General features: G+C 33.0%; 1 protein-coding gene across 1 annotated transcript in view; it reads right to left on the reverse strand.

Annotated features, from left to right (window-relative positions):
- The window catches only part of LOC145263675 (uncharacterized), a 118,643-nt gene extending 110,584 nt beyond the window's left edge, over positions 1 to 8,059 (reverse strand). The window contains exon 1 of the mRNA XM_080120551.1: positions 7,861 to 8,059. The gene's annotated coding sequence lies outside the window, so the exon portion shown is untranslated. The remainder of the gene's footprint in view (positions 1 to 7,860) is intronic.
- Between the last annotated feature and the right edge of the window lie 5,652 nt (positions 8,060 to 13,711).

A 13,711-nucleotide genomic window follows, 5' to 3' on the forward strand; every position in this document is an offset into this window, starting at 1 on the left:
CAAATTTTGATGATATACATCATTTTGATTTTGATGTTGAGAACATACCTCAAATTTTAATGTTAAGCTTAAGAGGTCTTAAGAAATTGAAATTCAGGAAATCCTGCTTGGGATCTAAGGACTATGAATAAAATTTAATGCACATTTGAAATATTTGAATTTTCAAATGGGAGATGCCCATATTTTGTTCCCCTAAAAAAATATTTGAAATACTCCAAAGAAATTGAAACTTGGTAACATTTATTGTTATCTAATAACTACTGTTAAATTTCACAGAAATTGAAAGTATCTGAATTTTTACAAAGGAATTTCATGTTTGCATGTTTGCATAAAAGTAAATTAAACTAAAAATAGCCCCCATTTAGATTCCTCTGGCCTAGATACTGTGTATTAAAATTCATAATGATCGATTAATTATTTTACGAGTGAATCCTATACATAAAAATATATAAACAAACGCACATACATAACTTTATTAAATGGTGATATAACAAAGTAGTAAGAAAGTTCCACAATATTGAAAATGGTGAATTGGCTTTCAAAATTATCGATGATAATTATTTTGTTGGAAAGGTGTGAGGGCGCTATCATATAGCATGATTAACAGAACAGAACCCGATAGAAAAAATACAACAAATAATTGTTAACAAAGTTTTGTTATTATAACAAATTGTTTCTTATTTTACTTGATTGAATTTTTTAAAGATGGCGGACAGGGTTGCTATTTTCAGGCTAAAAAAATGTTAGGGTACTACTAACTCTAAATCCGAGGGCATTTTCTAGTCCAGTTAGGGCAAGAATGTTTAGTTAATTATCTTTTAAACCTGAAATTAGCGATTATCTAAAATATATATATATATATATATATATATATATATATATATATATATATATATATATATATATATATATATATATTAAAAAATAAACAATAACTTTTAATGAATCCGGTTGATTGAAATGTTAACGCATTTGAAAAAGTCATTTTTTGTATATTTTTACATATTTTTGACTTCTCGACTGTTAACTATGCTAGATGAATGCTCTATTTTTAATTCTGTTACGTCTAGTATTTTGTTGAAAAGTGGAAAAAGAAATTAGTGATTTTATCCTAAGTTGTTTTGAAATAGTGACGAGCGACATCTGTTAGGATTCCCCTAAAGTTAGTGTTAACTTATGCTTACTTAAAGCCGAGAGTCCATATATAACAGAGTACCCAGAGGATTTCTCAAATAATTGCCAGAAATTGTCGAGGCAGTTTACTATTTGTAAGTCACGTTCTAGTTTTGTGTTCATTTTTTAGGAAATCTTTTAGATTTCACTATTTCTATTCTTGGAGAAAATAAAATAGTTTTAACTAACCCTAATCTAAACTTTTGCATGCTTAGTATTATCTGCCTATTTACATTTTTTGTGTTTTTCAAATCATTTTTTTTTCAAGTCATTTCCGGTTCCGGCGCATCATTCTCCGTTGATACTCGGAACTGACAAAAGAAGCAGAATCTCATTCCTTACAATTACCAGAAATATAAAAGATGTGAAAACATCAGAACATTATCAAAGTATATAAGCAGGTTAATATTTGAAAACCACTACACAAAATGAATTACACAGAAATGTACATCATGGATGCATATTTAAAGGATTAATTCCTCCTATGCCAGTCACCTAAAATATTTGAAAAGGAAACTACTGAGAAGAGCTGGCCCAAGATATTCTCGAACAAAAACAATTACCCTAAAGCAAACGTATGGAGCGCTATTATACTGGAAAAAAAGACTGTTATAGTTTGGTTGTTTAATGAGACTGGCATCAGAAACACCTGAACGTCAAGCACTTCAAGCCTTCCTAAAACCTGTCAAAAGGCCTTCAGGACGAACAAAGATGACATAGTTCGATCGCTGCTTGGTAAAAATGGCACAAGCGAATAAGTAAAACAAAAAAAAAAACAACGAAATAAAACAATGGCATAAAGCGAAAACAATTCGGCAATAGAAAATTATGATAGTTTTGGAGAAATGTGCTAGGGTTTGGACTAAGCCACCACCACCACCACCACCACCACCACCGAGAGATGTGACTAAGCTCTCTTTCCTCATTAGTTTAAAATATGGAAGCCTCAACCATACTCAATATGTTAAAGTAGGTATTTCCTCTGTTTTGAAGCAAATAAAATCGATTTTTATGGCGAGCGGTGACCTAAGTTATCTCACATCTAGTTTTAAATAAGGACTAAGAAAGTTGCAGAAGGTAGAACATATTTTCGTACGATTAGTGACATTTATTGGATGTGTTTCTAATACGTGTCATCAATCGTGCGAAAATATTTTGGGCATAAGTGTATTTACCCTCGCCGAAAGTTTAGCGGAAAAGCTTGCTAATTCTTCCTTTTTCACTTAACTCCAAATTGGAAAGGTTGATTGCTGATAAATCGATGAACGGATCGAGGGAAAATATTTTTCAGTTTTATTTTCTAAACATGTCAAACTCTCACTTTTGCGACATTTTCTTTTTTTAAGTAACTAATCTGTTGCCGTAAGAATGCTTTCGTTTCTGACTTGCACGTTGTTGTTCAGGTGCACCATTTTAATAACAACTCTATTTTAGACATCCACAATTCATTAAAAAATATTTATTAATATGCACAAACGTTTTAATTCCAGAAAATGAACGGCTATTTTAAATTGAACGGCGTTATGTTGATTAAGGAATGAAATGTTTTTCTGAAACCAATTGAAAACATCTTCTAGCTAATATCTCGTCGCGCCAGTAATCATTCTGCAGCAGCAGATGATCAGACCCTTCTTTTGTCAGAATAGTTTGGTGCAGTCCGAGGAATTGTACTCGCAAAAGAAATACAGGTACTTTGGTAAAATCGCGGTACCAAGTTGTAACTCCGCCTCCCTAGATAAACAGACAGTGAGAGATTTAAAATTTTTATTTTAGTTTAAATTGATATCAAAATCAGATTTTATCCGACGACACAAGCATTTGCTTCAATCATTTCTGTCTCACATAAGAGTGTCAGTGTTATAAAAAGTACCCGCCTTTTCTTAACCCTAAGAACGTGTGGAAAAAGAACTACTACTACTAATAATAATAATAATAATAATAATAATAATAATAATAAAATATAAAATAAAAATAAATTTAAAAAAAAACTGTCTTTATTTGTGTGCTTATTTTGTAACCCAACGATTACTTTCTTGAGACCGTAAACTTTTTAATTTGGTACAGCGACTTTACCAAAATATCCGGAGGCATTGTCGGTTATTTCTGTATTCTGATATTTTGGCTTTTGGAAAAGCGTTAAAAAGACAATCTTCTTAAATTTTTCATTTTTTATTGGTTATTTGTGTCACATGATGCTGTCTTCAACTACGTCCGCCAAAAATATGTCCATTTTACTTTTCCTGTTTTCAGAAAAGTGTGTGGGCGTATTTGAAATTGTGTCGTTGCTGACAAAACCTATTTTTTGTGCAAAATGCGCGAGGAAAATTGAAATGAATCGCTTATTTGCGCGCGAGCGCGCGCGTGTATGTGTATGAGTGACTGCACAATATACAGAATAGTTAACAAGTCGAGTTTAGTTAACAAGTGTTACATCTTGCTGTGAGAGCCAAATAAAATGATTGAATTATCCATTAAATAAGCTCCCTTCCCATTTTTTGTTACTATTAGATGACTATTTGTCAAAGCTAGGAGCCACTCGAGGATAAGGGTTAATGAACCGCGTAGGTACGTGCAATAATAGCGGAAAAAAGATAGGGGAACATAGTTTTGAAAGCCGGCTTATCATAATTTTTTGTAGGTTTCTGACTACTTTTTGATTGTATTTGAAAGATTAAAGTTAATTTCCGAAAGGAAAAAATATTTGTTCACGTGAAAATAAAGTTATAATGAAAAATGTTTTCAAAGCGACATGCGGAAACTGACAAGTGCAGCTGAATTTTGAAGTTAAATAAATTAATTGTAAAAATCCCTTGAAAGATAAATATTAGTTTTCTGGGTCAATTTCAAAGATTATTAGTAAAGTAAAATCCTAAGATATTAAATTAAATTTAAAAAAAAACACTTTCTTCATACAAAAATAGCTTAATCAGCCCTCAAAAGCTAGAGATTCTGATTTCACGCCAACAAATCAAAACGAATTAATCTAAGAATTAGTTTTACAGAAGCCCAAAATGTCAGGAAGTCAAAACCGCTGACTGAAAATGATGTCAGGTAGTTGGAGGGAGATAGGAAATGCTAGTTGCCGTCCCCCCCCCCCCAGGAGTGCATCCGTACATTCTTATCATGAACGTCTGTATAATTTTTATCATTTTTTAATTTAACTATTTTTCTGTGTTCCTGCTTTTAAATTAATTTTTTTTCAAGATTATATAAAAAGTATGTTACGTTGAAAGTTGCACGTTCATTCAAGCGAAGAAAATAGTAGAATCTTACATATAAACTATGCGAAACATATTATCTAAAAAATAAAGTAGAAATATTTTTTTCAATTATAATTTTTTGTAACAATGCTTAATTCAATAATATCGGGAGTTCGAAAAATTAATTTTTCTTCAAGTTATTTATTCAGACTAAGGGAGACCGTCTTGCAACAATGGCTATACACTAGACATTATTGAATCTACAATAAAAAATAAAGTCACTAAATTTTACAAAATTAAAGAAACTTCAGCAATCAGATGTCCTATATTTCCTCTCGTCTACCTTTGCTAGGTAACATTAGTGACAGATTTGCTAAAAGATATCACAATGTTATTTGGCATCAAATCCACGTGTTTCCCCCCCCCCACTAGATCCATTTTGTCTTCAATTCAAAAAGATATTCTCTCCCACCATAATAATTCTGTTGTTTATTTATTTAAATGTAGTTACGGTTCAGACGCCGCAAAGACTGAACATCCGTGATAAAGAACACATTCCATCAAAAATTCGATATACAAATTGTTCACCATCTGTTGTTTTGAATAATACCTACGGTTCGGCCATCTGCGAGCACGTTATAAATAACAGTGTTTACTGTCGATTTATTTTTTTTTTGTTTTTTTTTTTTACATAGGCATCACCACATTATCAAAGCCAAGAGGCCACTCAAGGATAAGGGTTAAAAAGTGTACAGTAGAAATTGGACAATATAGTAATCATTAGTAATGAAAATTTGGTAAATTTGATAACTTATATGGAACGGCTCATCAAGAACTTATTTACGTTAGACTTGAAGACAACCATATTGTAGTAAGCCGGAAAGCAGGAAAACGGAAGACAATTCCACAGGCGTGCAGTTCTAAGAAAGAAGCTTTGTTCATGGAATCTACGTTTAGGTTTAGGTACAGATAAAGAGTGGGGGGAATTATTGATAGTGTTTACAGCTAGACGAGTGTTTCTTGTGAAAGTTTGGCGAGGGGGGACCATAGATTGAAGCTCAGTCGAACACTTTCCATGAAAATAACGATACATCAGAGACAAACTCGCAACATCTCTTCTGTGAGATAGAGGTTGCAAGGAAGAGAAAAGGACATCTCCTACGAGGCTACGAAGTCTATTTTGAACTCTATCAAGGCAGGACAAATCCTTTCTAGCAGCTCCTGCCCAGATGTGGCAACAGTATTCCATCCTTGGACGTACCTAGCTCTTATATAGATAGAGAATAGCATCAGCAGTGAGATATCTACCGGATCGATAGAAAGATCCCACCATTTTTCCAGCGGCCTTGGCAACAGATTTGATGTACGTGTTCCATTTAAGATCAGGAGTAATGGTCAAGCCAAGAAGCTTGTCAAAACTTGAGGCCTCCTGAAGACGAGAGCCATTCATTTCAACTGATGCCAGATGTGGATCAGAATGTTGATGATGTAAAGAGAGAAGCTTGGTTTTGTTCTTTATTCTTAACAAGTTGCGTTCGTTTTTTCATTTGAAAATTCTAGAAATCATTCACATTAAATTTTTGAAACTTTTTCTTTGTAAGCAAAAAGACAATCTTTTAAGGCAAATGTGGTTTCTATTTGATTCTTTCTCCGTTCCCCCCCCCCCCTGCTATGTTTCCATTTTTCATAATTTTTTAAAATCGTGATTTCCTAACATCGATTTATCTCTGTTGAACGAAGTTCGAAACCTTGTCATTTTTAAAATCTTGTCATTGAGTAAAATAAATTTAGTTTGTATATAGCCATTATATATATATATATATATATATATATATATATATATATATACTAGTATGGGTATCTGCCGTTGCCCGGGTCGACATAAAGTTCCGTTTTGAACACACCTACTATACTAAGGATGTTAATAATTTTCATCGTGGGTAATGTCGATACCCCCCCACACACACACACACATACACAACAATTTCAAAAATAAAAGAACAGATAAAAACATGTAAATGTAATCGCCCAAAAATAAAAGTATGTGATACCCTCTCCACCAGGTGAGATTCTAACAATAGAAAAAAATCATTTATGGGCGTCCGAAATGGCTACCCTTAAAAATATACGAAGAGAATGCGGTATTATATCAGAGCACACTTGCACATTTCCTTTACCCTATCTCCTCCCTCCAATGAATAGCCGTAAAAAAATAAAAAATAAAATAAAGATATTAAGTTTCTTGAAAAAAAAAACAAATTTTTTCCTGTACTTTCATCTAACAATTTACGCTTTTCGTAAACATATTTTTACGTATTTTCTTCCATCCAACCTCCCAAAAAAACTTGACTGAAAAAAAAGTCTTAAAAAACAAAAAAAAAAACTTGTACTTACACCTAAGAATTTACGGTGAAAAAAAGTAAAACTTTTATCTTTTCTTGGAGGAAAAAAAAAACCCTTTGTTGATAAATAGTTTGCAAAAAAAAAAAAAAAACATATAAATAAAAATATTTTCAGTCCTTTAAAGATAGGTTTTTGTTATGTTTTATTATTTACTTTTGTATTTTTTTCGGTTTGTTTGTTTTTAAAGCGTCTGTTACAACGCTAAACTTAAACCGATGATTGCCGGTCTCGCCTGATTCATGCTTGACGGGAATTCCCGAAAGTCCGGGTCAAATTATGCAAGAGTATCGAATATTTAAAAATAAAGCAAAACATCTTTCTTTCTACACGAAATTATTTTTCCACGCTAGAAACGTCTTGCGATTACCAAATTAATTTATTTGGGAAGAGTTTCTTTATCTTTCGAAATTCGAACATTAAAAAAAAACTAATCAGGAGAAGTAACTCTACTCGTTTCATAAAAAAATCGATGTCGGAAGTAATAATGCCAAATAAATTTAATTAAATATATTATCAACATAATTGTTATTTAGAGTTGATGAAATAACAATCTTAAATAGAACAATTAAAACAATTCTTTCGCTAGAACCTTAAAGTAACGTACAGCTATTTAGTACAATTGATTTTCCTTAATATAATAAACAAAAAAGAAATTTACTATATATAGAAATAAATGAAATACTAAACTAACTGACCTTTTGTATATATTAATCAAATTGTGAACAAACAAGCAAACAGACAGACAGGAATACGAATATATATATATATATATATATGTACATACATACATATATATATATACATACATATATATATATATATGTACATACATACATACATATATATATACATATATATATATATATATATATATATATATATATATATATATATATATATATATATTAATTATTTTCTACTATAATGTACTAATTTTATTCGAATTATTGTAGAAACTGTTTCGATCGTTGGTCTCAACATTTGCCCAGACTAATCCAAACTTTTAAAGTTCAGGAACACTTTAGAAACCTATAAAGAACGAGTATAAGATAATATCAATATATCTTTTTAATGAATAACTTACGGTATTGCTGACCTCAGTACGGACCCTTGTTCATAACTTGCACGTATTCTCCTTTTAGTTCACTCAATTTCCGCTTTTGATCGGAAATCATTGAAGGACGTCCAACCGACGCCTTACAAAATCTGAACAAAATAAAAAATTAAACAGAAAACGTCAATGTGCGTTTTGCACTCATTGACTGACATTAAACAAAAACAGCAAAATCAATCACGTGACAAGAAAATTTCGTGAAGATCTTGACGTCATGCCAATTGACGATGGAAAGAACAATTGTGACAAAGTACAACAATAACTCTGTTCTTAGTTGTTCTTTTTTTAATAAGAGTTTATAATTATTTATTTGAATAGATGCTAATCAGCACACGATTTGGTCTTTTAGTGGGGATCAAAGTGTAGTCTCTGCTTGTGGCTTGAATGTCGCATCTGAGAGATATTATAAGTATTGAATGTTTTGCTGATCCAGATCTGATCGCGTTCTTCAAGCACAGATTGGAGGTCAACAAAGATTTAACAGAAAAAGATTACATTTCGCAGTTTTTGAAAGAAATAGGGAGCTTGTGTGTATGAAAAGGAGATATGTATGAATACGTACTCCTGGTTCTGCCAGATCCTACCCCTTCGGGTAAGTTCTTAACGAACTCTTAGCTAATCGAGTGAATGAGTCCCCACCCCCACACCTGATGTCCACTCCCCATCTTCATTTTTTTGTTTTTGCTTCCTCCCAAATTGCATTTCTCTTGGAAGGACATCACCCACTCTCCAAAGTGCATGTTTTGGCCACCTTGTAAAATAAAAATTTCGAACTTTCTGTAATAATTTCGGCTGTAGCCTCCTGGATCATCTCTGAAGTGATAGATAGAGATCGCATTGTGGAAACAAACATAAAGGTTTCAAGTGATGACTGTGTTTTCACAGATAAAGCAGCGATGACTGTGCCTGCCTGGCCAATTTTGCTGCCTGGTTGGTACTTTATAGAAAGTTGTAATCTAAAAACATAGTTGCCCATCTTTTTAAACGGTTTGTTGTACAAACTAAAATTCTTTTCCTGAAACCAAAAATACTTAGTAAGGGCTTGTGGTCTGTGATCAAATTAAAATGATAGCCATATAGCATTTTGTGACATTTCTTTACCGTGTAGATAATTTCTAGGGTTTCTTTCTCAATTTGGCTCTGCTTTCGTTCAGTAGGCGTCAACGATTTAGATGCATGTGCAATGGCTCTTTCGCCTCCACTAAGAAAAATATGTGATATTACTGTTCTTACTTCATATTCTGAAGTATCTGTCACAACAGTAATGTCTAATGATGGATCATAGTGTATCAGCAATAGATCAAAACAAAGAAGTGTTTTGATTTTTCTCAAATGATTATTTGCTTGTGTTTGACAGGTTCCATGTGGTATTTTTTTATAAAAGACTAGCGGGGGGGGGGGGTACCCGGCGTTGCCCGGGTGTTTGGAGGTGTGTGTGGTTTTGGGTAAATCAAAACTCCGGGGAGGGGGTTTAAAATAAAAAAAAAAGTTTTGGTAGGTAAGTATGAGGATCGAATCCGAACCCTTGAGGCAAAGTTGGAAATTAAAGTGTGAAAAAAAAAAAAAACGTTCGACGTTAACCATTGAGCCACTGCGAAATACTAAAAGAAACACGTTTGAATTTATTTAACTATTTAGAACTGGCAGGTGCACGTTTTGATGACTTAATGAGGTCAACTTTGACTGTGGGGTAGTATTTCATTTATTGCGGGGGAACGCTTTTTTTATTTTTATTTTCTCAAGATGTTGGGGGAGGGGCCAGCTCCCCATAAAAAGGGGATTGTCCAAATTGAATAGCAATTGTCTGATATAAGGAAAATATTTCCACATTGATCAAAGCTGACTGCTTTCGGACATTTCCCGCAACAGGAAATATACCGCCAGAATTAGTGTCGCTTTTATTATACGAAAAAGCCTAATCCACATGCGGCGAGTGAAAAATGTTGAATATTTATCTTTTCAAAGTCGATAGATAGGCGACCTCCGTTGTTAACTCGTAGATATTATGATTTATATGTGATATAAAAAGTTTTAAGAAGTTGTGAGCCGACCGACCGCTTCTCGGTAAAAGCCTTTCTTGGACATACACAAAAAGCGAACATACATACACACATTTTCGCTTTTATATATATAGATTATTCAGAGGTCCTCGTAACTTGTGCTGTTTGAGTAAGAAGGAACCACAATGACTTACAAGGCTCAGAAAGGATCATAGTATTGCAACATCCTTTGGAGCTGCCATATGCTTTATTGCCTGAATATTGTCCAAATCTATTTTTCGACCATTTTTGTCAAATATGAATCCAAGGTATTTCACAGAAGTTTGGAAGAATTTGCATTTATCTGGTCTTAAGCGAAATCCATATTGTTGAATTCGATCTGACATAGAAGTAAGACGATGCAGAAGTTCCTGTTGGGATGTGCCTGTGACGATAATATCATGAATGTAGGCAGAAACTTCTGGCAACCCTGTGAGCATTGTATCCATAGTTTGATGGACTATTGCTGGAACTGATTTGACCACAAATGGAAGGCGGTTAAACTGAAATAATCTCTTGTGGGTGTTATTAGTGAGAAGATTTTTGGAATCTTCATCAACTTTCATTTGTAGATATGCATCTGCAAGTTCCAAATTTGCAAAACAAGTTCCACCGTTAAGTTTTGAGAACAGATCTTCCGGTACAGATAGTGGATACTGATGTGTCTCCATCTGTCATTTAGTCCTGTGCTGAAGTCCGCACATAGGTGTACTTTGCCATTACCCTTATTCATAATGACAATAGATGAGTAATTTGTTCTTCATAATGACAATAGATGCCGCCCAGGATGAGTAATTTGTAGGTTGGATTATTACTTCTTGTTGTAGGCAATCCAATTCCTTTTCTACTTTTAAAGCTGCATATGGAACTGGACGCTTTGGTCTGAAGGTTGGCTTTGCATCTGCCTTCAGTTATTAAAGTTGCTTTAACTTTAGAAAAACATTCAAAACTTGAAAAACATTGCTGAACTTTGCCTTCAATATGTTCTTAAAATATGTTTCAACATTTGCTGCAGCATTAATATTGAAAGATATGAAAACTGAGTTTCAAAGAACATTAAAAAGATCAAGTTCTTCAATAAAATTCAAACCAAGAAGATTCAGGATTGATACGTCAGAAGTATAGCACACAGCTGAATTTTTTTTTTTTTTTTAAGAGACATTGCATGTTAACTCACCAGTTGCTTTCTGATGCACTACAAGTAATCTGAGTTGTCTTCTTGGTTTCTCCAACAACTCCCATGTTGGGCGTGAAATTAAAGTCATATCCAAAGCGGTATAGAACTCAAAGTTCACTGGCTTGTTTTTAGAGGTATCTTTCTATTTCCAGTTGAGAATTTCTCTACCGATTTGATATTGTTTGAAACCATTGTCGTGTCTCGTTTCAGATATATTAATCGTTGGCATTCTGTGGTCAGAATTTGCACTGTCATTTCTTTATCTTTTTCAGTCATAGACAGTAGATATATAGCATTTTTCTTTAGTTTCAAACAATTACAACGAATATTAAATAATGATGCCTGCTAATTGTACTATCGTTTCATCATATGTGAAATCTCTTGGTTTTTTCGGAAGGATAACGTTTGTATGTTCTGCTGGGCCCAGTAGTAGATGCAATCACCATGCGTCGTTCATGGATATATACTCGTGTTGAAACGTATGTTTCCTTCGTCTATACCAAGCAGTAAATGTTTATTTTAATTCCGGATTGAACAAAAATCCGTTATTGTGTTTACTATGGTGTCAAGAGAAATTGATTTTGGTGTTTCCATTAATTTACTTGATAAAATATTTTACAATATTTTATCAAGTAAATTTGGATCCATGACGTAAATAATTCCGTTTTTTTCTTTTCGTTTGTGCACACAACATGTTCTTTTTTCTTTTCTATGTGTTCACCTAAAGGTATTTTTCTTTTCCATGTGTTCACCTGAAGGTTTGTTTTTTTTTGTGTGTGTATTCGCAAAAAAAATTATTGTGGGAAAAGTATCTTTTTGTGTGTGTATTCACAAAAAAAAATATTGCAGAAAAGATTTTTTTTCTCGTTTGTGCAGAAAAGAATTCTTCAATGAAGATTTTTTTTAAATGTCATCATGTGCGATTTTTTGTTTTTGAGTTCTGGTATTAAATCTCATGTCATAATCGTCGCCAAACATTATTTTATTCACAGTAGAAATATGAAATTATTTACAGTCTTTTTAAAGCCGACAAAGGGTGATAACTCTAACTTTCTTTATTTAGAGTTATTCCTCTTTTTATTGCTATAACAAATACAAAGATTTCTTACCATTTTTGTCTTAGTCTACTGTTATATACAAATTTGAATGCTCCATCCACAGAGCCGAATATGTTGGCAGCACTACTCGCTGCCTTCATAACAGGGTTGTCAAGCACTGTCGGAATTTTATCTTGCTTCCAGATAAATTCGACGCTAAAGTAACTAACCTGAAAAAAGAAATGACAGCATGGAATAAAAAAGGGGGAGGGGTAAAGAATAAAGAATAAAGGTCTTGCTTTGAAACAAAGAAGAGATTTTATTCACAATAATAAGTTGCAAATGTTTCCCTTTGCGGGCATTAAACTTATGAAACGCCAAAGTAACATGTAATGAAAAAAAAAATAACACTGGTTCTTATAATGAAGATGTTTTATCCATGAACGAATACAATAATAAGATTCAAAATAGTATCTCCTAATCACACTCACATATGAAATAAATTTTAGGAGCGTACTCACAAATTGAAAGCCAGTCAGGCACGTGCCTTTTTCTTTTTTTCTCTCGTTTAAAGTCCTTTTAGAATTTTCTCTCACTCCATGTTTGCATGCAAACCGTAGACACGCAGATGGATTTCAGAAGTATGGCCACGTCACTTGTCCGGGGTTTTCTTTACTAGGTTTTCATCTTTGTAGAAGGTTCGAAAATTCCTTGTCACGTAAAATAAGGTATTTTCTTTAAAATGATTTCACTCCTTCTAAAATATGTGCAAAACCGTAGTCACGTAGACAGTTTTCAGAAGTATGTCTCGTCACATACCTGGGGGGTTCTTCTTTGAAGGAGGCTCGTCAAAATTCCATTTTCAGCGCTGGGCAATGAAACAAACGTCCAATCTCCACATCAGCAGAATTTCAAAAGAGAAAGAATCTCACACTGGGCTCGTGACGTCGTCACAGAGCTAGCATTTTCCTTTCCTCAAATTTAAAGGGGGTTTCATACAAATCCAAAATATATGAAACTAAAAGTCATAAAGGATACGAGATACAGAAAATCATATATAAGAACCAGATAAAAAATAATAAATGTAAACAGGGGGGGGATGCACTATTATTGGTACAAAAAAAAATTCCACCAGCACAGAGGTGTTAGTCAGTGTACAAACAGGCCATCAGACAGCATTGCAACGAAACCTGCAACTCTCCTATCAATAACAATGATTATAAAATAATAGGATCTGCCCATGACAGAATAAGTTTACTAATTTTAGAATCAATCCATATTTTTAAAATGACCCGAAATTAAACGATATGTCGAGTGATTTTACTTTAAACTTGATTTTTCTTTGTGTTTTATATTTATTTTAATTTTGTATTTATGCATTAGTTGATATTTTACTCTGTATTTTTAACAGAGCTCAAGATGATGCCATTACATTAAAATGATCTAATAAAATAATTTTAAGAATTACCTCCACAGTTTTATTTGAGATTAGTGAAAGGTTTTATTAAATATAAACTGTTTTATTATTTTATTTCTTGTTTTTCAGTAAAGAACTTGATTACGTTTCT

The sequence above is a fragment of the Euprymna scolopes genome, chromosome 39 (assembly GCF_053919585.1).
Source record: "Euprymna scolopes isolate OS-2025 chromosome 39, ASM5391958v1, whole genome shotgun sequence".
In the NCBI taxonomy this organism is placed as follows: Eukaryota; Metazoa; Mollusca; class Cephalopoda; order Sepiida; family Sepiolidae; genus Euprymna; species Euprymna scolopes.